We start from the raw sequence: 9,175 nt of genomic DNA on the forward strand, positions 1-9,175 counted from the left end.
CGCTAACCACCGTGCCGCCGTGCTGCATGGTTCAATGTGCGTTACTGAAAAAAGAAATGGGTTACGAGTTACTTTATTTAAAAAGGTAATTGAAAAAAGCCCGTAAAACAACTGCGACCAGATGATGAATGTCCTGCATCTGAGTCAGATAAGGGGTCAAAAGAAGCTTGGTCCAAACCCGAACGTAATGATTGACATTATACGCCTGACTGAACCCAATTTCATGTCGGGCTGCGCTCAGATTTTACCTCTAATTCAGTTGAATTTTGTATCTCATGTGTTTTATGTTGTGTTGCTGGCAAATTGAGGGTTTAATGTTTCTTCATGAGTTGAAGAGGAACAGTCAAAGAAGTGAAGACGGTGTAATTCAGCGTCGACCTTTCACTAGTGGAGTAACGACCCTCCAGTTCACAGGTGTCAAACAGGCGGCCCGCGGGCCAGATCAGGCCCGCTAAGGGATTGAATCCGGCCCGCGAGACAACCCTTGGAGAAGCGCAAGAGAAAAACAAGCTGCAGGTTGAAATATGTCAACTTGATGTTGCCAAAACCAGGTGTATCTCACAAAGACACTGTACTTGTATTAATTCCTCTCTCTCTTTCTTTCTCTCTGTCTCTGTCTTGCTTTCTCTTTCTCTTTCTTTCTTTTCCACCCCTTTTCTCCCACTCTCTCTTTCTCTTTCTTTCTTTTCCACCCCTTTTCTCCCACTCTCTCTTTCTCTCTGTGTGTCTTTTAACCTCTTTTGCTCTAACTTCCTTTTTTCCTTTTCTCTCTTTTCTCTTTCTCTCTTCATACTCTTCGCGCTTTCTTTTCTCTTTTCTCTCCTTCTGTCTTTCTATTTCTCTTTGGATTTCTTTCTTCCTCTCCCTTTCTTTTCCCCCTCTCTCACGACTTTTTATCTTGTGTTTCTCCCGTTCTTTTTCTTTCTTTGTCCTGCCCTCTATCCCTTTCCCTCTTTCTCTTATTTATTTTTCTTTCTCTTTAATCCACTAGTCCGGCCCCCGACAGAATGTTTGTTCAATCGTATGGCCCCCGAGTTCAAATGAGTCTGACACCCCTGCTCTAGTTGCAACATTTGATCAATAACGTGTTACAATACTCGTTTCTGACCAAACTAATCGCGTTCCTTTTGTATCGCGTGAATTTGGTGGACGCTGCTGTTTTGGTCAGCAACAGCCTGTCGACGGGCCCCGGAGGCCCCGCCCTCTTTAATTGTTGTTGTTATCAGTTGGGCAAAGATTGCAAAGTGTTGTCCGCGATCCGGATAATCCGCGTAAAGGCTTCGGTCTTATCCGGCGCTCGAGCGTCCCTGGGGACTTTTGCTTTCGGGGCCTTACGGGCTTGCCATTGACCCAACCACGCCGTCAAGACGCTCTCCGGTAACCTACCCGTCCTGCGGTAACCTACCCGTCGTCCTACCACTCGCTAGCCCGGCGACCGCCTCTACACCCAACCAGCACGCCGTATCCTCGGAGCGGTCGCCACGGCAACAGCCACCACGTGTTGCCGGCAGGGAGGGGCGGCCGGCTAATCTCCGGTTGTGTTTTTCTCCCGCCTCTGTACCCCCCCGCCCTTTCCGTCCCCGCTCCCTCCCTGCCCGAAAACAACAAGACACAAAGGACACGCGAATGTTGCTGCGCTCGGCTTTGCGTTTAAGCACTGTTCAACACGTGGAGCGCAACAAAAGAAGCGCCCCCTACTCTCTTTTTGGGGGCTTGAGAAGTCTCCTCTTTTAAACCTATATACTAAAGGGCTAAAATAAATGGTTTAAAAATGTTATAATGTTAGCTATTACCTGTATATTAACTTTCAATAACTACCGTCAATTCTGGACTATAAGCCGCTACTTTTTTCCCTAACTTTCAACCCTGCGGCTTATTCAGTGATGCGGCCAATTTATGTAATTTTTCTAGCGGCGCTCGAGTGTTGCTACCATTAACTGCCCTGTCAAAGCTTTATTATTATTATTAAAGCTTTGAAAACTCTCGGTGTACCGTTTTTCTTTGTAAATATGTGTAACCCATGTATAATACGTATTTGCAACTGTATATTTTTGTAATGTATTTATTTGTATTTTAGACACTTATTCTGATATGTTTTGCACGGGTGAACAAAAAATGAGTGGCGCAACAAACGCGGGGTGCCTAGTTTAAGTGGGGACCGCTAAAGGTGAGGGACAGACAAGGAAAGAAGAGGGGGTAACAAGTTGGTTAAAGAAAAAGGAGTTGCGTGAGTAAATGTGTTCATCTGATATATTTTTCCCACCCTTACCTTTGGAAATATACACTTTTTTCCTTGGATTACTTTCAACGGGACCCGGACTCTGCAGGTCTGCATCAAACCTTAAGTACCGGTATCATTTTCCGTTCATTTTGCCGGCTGTGATTTTTGGACTGCGGACTTTATTGAAGGACATTTAGTTTCAATTGTGGGACTTGAAGTCAGGTTTTGGGTTAATTTTGTGTTTGTGTTACATGTTTAAATGTGGGCGCATGCGGCTTATAGACAGGTGCGGCTTGTGTATGTACAAAATCGGTTTTCCTCTTAAAATGTGGTGGGTGCGGCTTATAATCAGGTGCGCTCTATAGTCCGGAATTTACGGTATGTCAATAATATATGTTTAGATACACGCTTCATTAATATTTTGAATTTATTTCACGATGTCGCGATTTTAAAGAAATTATAGGGGGTTTCTTATAAAGCTCAAATATTCCACTATCTCTGCTTTAAACTGCACGATACTTTCATCGGATAATTTTGAGAAGTGGAAGTTTTTTCTTGATTTGGTTGGAATGTATGTGACCACTTCTAACTCTTCTCACTGACTTTCTTGGTCCACTTTATTATGGGCAGAAAAGGGAAATAAAACCAACAAAATCGTACTAATATGAGATGTGGTCCTTCTCCAAGGCGCTGATTGACTGAATGGGTTGAAGGGATGTCAGATTCAGTTTGGCTCTGGAGCCAAATCGAGACTTTCTATTCTGAATAAAAGAATGTGAACTCCAAATTTACAGTAAAGTTTTTTTTCCAGTATTGTGCTTTCTCATTCGTCCTACATAAGGAACCTCCTACCCTATGTAGTATAATCACATATGACAAAGGTTTTTTTCCTCAACACACCTCATTTACAAAAGTGTCGGCACTACCGCTTTTTTGTGTGACTGGTCTGACTTCAGGACCTAACTTTTTCAAATTTAAACTGCAACAAAAATCTTGACTTAAGACTAGTTATTAAGTCTGGCTGTTTTATTTTGAAGAGACTTTGTGTGTCCAATGGTCTTAGAATTATGGTTTGGTAAAGATTTGCTACTTTCTGTTTTGAACAAACCCATGTTGTTTCTCATCTCATCAGCTGCACCGCTTATCCTCAGTAGGGTCGCCGGGATGCTGGAGCCCATCCCAGCAATCATCGGGCAGTGGGCAGGGGACACCCTGGACTAGTTGCCAGCCAATCGCAGGGCACACGGGGACAGACAACTCACTCGCTCAGTTTATTTTTCATAATCTGTATTACGTTTTCTTTCTCTTTACCTCGCTCACTCTTACTTTCTCTTTCTCTATTGCTTATTTTCTAATATATTTTCCTCTGTCTTTCTCTTCTCTTTCTTATTCTCTTTGTCCCTCTTTTTCTCTCATATTCCCTTTTTCTCTCCTCACTTTCTCACTCTATTTTTCTTTCTCTTTATCTTTCCTTTCATTCCTTTTTTTCCTTTCATTCCTTTTCTCATTCTCTTTTCTTTCTCCTCTCTCTTTCTGTTTCTCTTCTTTCTTCCTCTTTTCCTTTCTCCCCCCTTTTTCTTTTGTCCGTCTCTTTTGTTCCCTTCCTTCCTTTTTTTCTTCCTCTTCTCATTTTCTCTTTTTCTTTTTCTCTTTACCTCTCGCTCTTTCACTTTCTCCCTTTCTCTCTCTATTTTTTAATATTGTTCCCTCTATCTTTCATTCTATTTTTCTCATTCTCTTTGTCCCTCTTGCTCTCATGTTCCATTTCTCTCCTCACGTTTTCACTCTTTCTTTCTCTTCCTTTTTCTTTCTTTCCTTTTTCTCCTTTTCCTTCCCTTTTCTTCCCTTTTCTCTTTTTCCTTTTCTTTTTCTTTTTCATCTTTCTTCTCTCCCCATTTTTCTTTGGTCTGTCTCTTTTGCTCCCCTCCTTCCTTTTTTTTCTTCTAATTTTCTCTTTATTTCTCTATCTCTACCTCTCTCGCTCTTTCATTTTTTCCCTTTCCCTCTCTCATTTTGTAATATATTTTCCTGAACTTTTCTTCATTTTCTCATTCTTTGTCTCTCCTTTTTCTTTTTTTTCTTATTCTCTTTCTCTCTTTGTTTCATTCATTTTCTTTCTTTCTCCCTATTTCTATGAGTCTTCCTCAATTTCGCTCTTTTTTTCTTTTTCTCCATTTTCCTCTTTCCCTTTCTCTCCCTCTATCTTTCTCCTAATAGTCCAGCCCCCGTGACAACGTTTCATTTTCCCTCCCATGTGGCCTCCCGTGCTCAAATGAGTTTGACACCCCTGCCCCTATGCCATAAAGCGAGCCCATTTAATTCTATCGGACCTCATTCGGAGTCACCTAACAAGTGAGTTAAGGTAACGGGATGATCCTAAAAAGGTCATAGCGGGTGAGATGACCCTATTTCTGTCAGCCAATCCAAAACCGGTGTTCAGGAATGCGAGGTGACCTAAAACCCTCGGCTGTTTATGATGCAAGCATAAACTTTGCTGATCCTAAACAACGGGATCAATTTGAAATCACCTCAAAGGCGCTTTCAACAAATACACATTGCGCAGCTCAACGCCTTCATTGCACGAGTCGGAGCCCGGACCAATCGGCGGGCTCCTTTCCTCATCCCCCGTTAACCCCCGACCGTCTCGTCCCCGTTTCCGCCTATGAGGATGTGATGTTGCCATGGAGGCAACGAAGCCCCCGCCGGCCAATCGGGTGGCCCCTGCCCGCCGCATCCGCCAATGGCGGCCGGAGCTGTTGCCACAGACACGGGGCCCCGATTGGTCGGCCGATTCTCTTTCATGACATTTTGCTTTCTTTGTGACGCCAGCTAGAGAGGGAGAGATTCACGTCTGGAGGAGTTCCACCTGTTTGGAGAGTTGTAAAGTATATTTATGGATATTTTGAGGCTGTACTCGGGGATTTGTAAAGATGAGATTGTGATACCTTGTAAGCAGCAACTTGCAGTGTGTAAACAAAAGCAGCTACGCCCCAAAAGTGAAAATGAGGCATGATGATCGTTCATATTGTTAGAAAAATGTATATAAAGTCTATTTTAAAAGAAATACAAATAGGAGAAGTAATAAAGGACGGGGGGAAAGTTTATATATTTTAATGAAAATGTACACGTATCCATTCACCTTGGAAAACATTAAGGGACTGACTACATGACTTATCCGAAAAACAAGAAAAATAGACTGGTTGATAGAAGATTGGATTCAGCTGCTTGGAGTGATCGGTGGTCAGGAACTGCAGTACCCAATTTGGCCCCCAGAGGGCGGTACAGACCCTACAAAAGCAGACCAGAGAATAACAGATAGTGGCTCAGGACGTAGAGCGCTCGTCTTGGGATCAAGAGATCCCAGTTCGAATCCCGGCTCCTCCGTGTTACATGTGGAAGTGTCCTTGGGTAAGACACTGAACCCCTAATACCCCTAATATGCAGGTTAGCGCCTTACATGGCTGCACGGCCGCTATTGGGAAATGTGAAGCACACTGTAAAGCGCTTTGGGAAGTCTTGATTTGAAAAAGCGATATATAAATGCAGATCATTTTCAATTTTGTTGGTATTTGCCTCGGGTGCTTTGACACGAAACCTAGCTAAAGACACTCACGGAGACCTATACTACAACTGTGATCATTTCCACGAAAATCGGTACTCTCGTTTCAGAGCCTATAAGTCCCATACACACGCACACAAGTTGGGATTTATAAAGTACCTCAGACAGATTAGGTTTTGATAAATATGAATATGTCAGAGGAATTAATTTATCGTATATAGAAACATGTTTTTTTTATATCATTGATTGATAATTAGAAATTTTAGCATAGAATGCCAGTTATTAAGGCCAATAAACTAAAATAATGAAATATTCAAACATTTCTCAACTAAAATCTATTCTTCTAGTTAAAAGAACATATTTCTGAAGCCTAGAACATTTTGAAAGTTAATGAAAGTTGAAAATACTACAAAATATGTACATGTAAATATATTTATTTTCCAGTAGCATCATAAAAGCATACCTGGCAACGTTTTCCCTGTGTTTTATACTGTTTTTGATCATTTCAAATAGTTTAAAAATGATTGTTATGGACAAAAAATCTTTTAAAACCCCATCTTCTTTTCTATTAATCTAGTTGTCGTCTTGCCCATTTTTTCTCTAAACTCTTATGTGTAATTAGCAACACTAAACATGCTGCAAGTGCGGAAAGAACTATAAAAAGGCTGATTTTGTGTTGGTTATTTGGTAAATAATCTTTGTTTTTATTCTACATTTGTCTTTCTTGCTGTGAGTAAATAGGTGCCACGTGTTCATTAGGTGTATTATCGCTTAACTAGGGTAATTGAAATTTGACTGAGGATGACGGGTATTCCAAAGTCTTTTAATTTAATCTTTGCTTCGTAGAAGATGAAATTAAAAACCTTAAAGGGATTTTGCGCTTGTTTTTTACTCTTGTACTCCTCTAGCCACAAATGCAATTGCTTTATCAAAAAAGTGAATCGTCCCATCCAGAAAATCTGCAAAGAGCTGGAAAAAAATGAGACTTGCCAATAGACACGGTTGAAAACTCAATCCAAATCAAAGCTTCTTCCCAATGACAAATGTTTTATTTTGAAAATAATCCACTCCAAGTCACTTTAAAGGAAACTCTATCTTAATCGTGAGTGTGAGGCGAAGAGCAGCATCCATTCCAAATGAGCTTAAGTCTTCTCCACCTGTTCAAATACGTCATTTGCAAACATCTGCTGGCTTGCACAAACAATTTGTGCACCTTGGGTGGGTAGCATCCTTGTGTGCCTGCTTTTTGGTTGCTATGGGTAAATCTCTGAGTCCTTGCTCTCCCGTAATATCATCTCACATATGCATTACTATACTTATACAGGCACGGTCATACCCATGCACAAACACTACTGGAGTCTCATATGTAATATTACTACTGTACTCCCATTCACAGTACTATACTCTCTCACACATACAGTACTACTACTCTCATGCACGCACTAGTGTAAAGGAACTAGACTGTCACCAATGAATTTTCCTTAACCTTCTCCAACACAACGAAAGACCCATCATTCGTCACAAGTCTTTTCCATTATCCCAAAGTGCACACGAGGGCCCTTCTTCCACCTCAGGGTCGTCCAACTCATTTTAGCCCTTTGGGCCACATGGGGCAATCGAGATTCTCTCGGGGGCCGGACTAGTAGATTAAAAAGAGTAAAAGAAGAAAGGTAAGAAGAAAAAAACAGAATGACAAAAAAGAACAGAGAGAACGATAGAAAGTGAGAGAGCAAGAAAAAAGAACAAGAGATGGAGAACAAGAGAGCGAACAAGAACAAACGAGAGAACGAGAGAGTAAAAGGCAACAAGTGAGAGAAAATGAGAGATGGAACAAAAGAGAGAGAAGGAGCAGCGATAAATGAAAAGAAAGACAAAGAGAAAAGGAGAAGAGAGAAAAAAAGAATAGGAAACAAAATGGTGAGGAAAAAGAGCCAAGATGGATAAAACAAACTGGAGAGAAAGAGACGAGAGATAAAACAAAAGGGAGAGAAAAAGAGACGAGAGATAAGATAATGGAGAGAAAAGAGACAAAAGAAAAACAAAAGAGAGAGAGAAAAAGAGGCGAGAGGTAAAACAAATTGGAGAGAAAAAGAGACGAGATAAAACTAAATGGAGAAAAAAAGAGAAGAAATAAAAGGGAGAAAATAAGAGACTAGAGATAAATTGGAGAGAAAAAGAGACGAGAGATAAAGCAAATTGGAGAGAAAAAGAGACAAGATAAAACTAGGAGAAAAAAGAGACGAGAAATAAAAGGGAGAAAATAAGAGACTAGGGATAAAACAAAATGGAGAGGGAAAAGGGACGAGAGATAAAACAAAAGGGAGAAAAAAGAGACGAGATATAAAACAAAAGGGAGAGAAAAAGAGATGAGAGATAAAACAAAAGGGAGAAAGCAAAAAAGAGAAAGAATAATAGGATTAAAGGAAATGAGTGAAAAAGAGAAAAGGAGAGAGAAAAAGAAATGGAGAAGAAGAGAAAAATAAAGTGAAAAGACGGAAAAACAATGACAGAAGAGAGAAAGAAAGAGAGCAAAATAGAGAAAAAGTGAGTCAGAAAAATTGAAAGAAAAATCGAGAAAGTAATAAAGCTCTGCTTTGCGAGTGCCGCCTGGTTTTGTCAACAGCAAGTGGACAGATTTCAAACAGCTATTGATTCTTCTCTTGTGCTTCTCTGGGTTTTGTCTCGGCTGAATCGAAACTCTCGGTGGGCCAGATCTGGGTTGCATGTTTAACAACTGTAATCTACATTAAAGTTTAGAACCCTCAGGGTTTTCATTTCTAATCAAAGGATTTATGATTTGCATATGCGTGTCAGGTTTCATGCCAAAGGTTTCATTTCATTGCGTGTCCGAATGAAATCTCGCCTAGTGTCACTTGAAAAACCAACTGGAGAACTTTATTTTGAAAAATCCTTGAAAAAACTTTAAAGGCATGAATTTTATATTCCAAAAATAAGGCCTTAATGGCATTGAAGGGTCTTAAATCCAATTGTCGAAAGTCTTAGAAATGGGATTAGTAGTTATCTGCCAGTTTTGACTGAGGATCTGTGATGTACTGTTAATATCCATTTTATATATTGTTTTCCATGTCCAAACCCTTGGAGAGCGCTTTAATTTTCAGAGGTTTATTTCAATTGTGTTTTTCTTGTCGACTTGGTCTTAAATTAAAAAAAGGTCTTAAATTGAACTAGCCTTAGGCTGTAGGAACCCTGTGGACTGAAGTTTAGAACACTCTCCAGGAAGTGAGTGTATCTGTTTCTAGGTCTATGATAGAGAGAAGACCGAATGAACATAAATTTAGAAGCCATCAGTCCCAGAAAGACAGGCCAGACTTTCATCCACCCATTATCTGCGCCGCTTATCATTAGAGGGCGCTGGAGCGCGTCCCAGCCATCTT

The sequence above is a fragment of the Urocampus carinirostris genome, chromosome 17 (genome assembly GCF_059441175.1).
Source record: "Urocampus carinirostris isolate Australia breed hairy pipefish chromosome 17, RoL_Ucar_1.0, whole genome shotgun sequence".
Classification (NCBI taxonomy): domain Eukaryota; kingdom Metazoa; phylum Chordata; class Actinopteri; order Syngnathiformes; family Syngnathidae; genus Urocampus; species Urocampus carinirostris.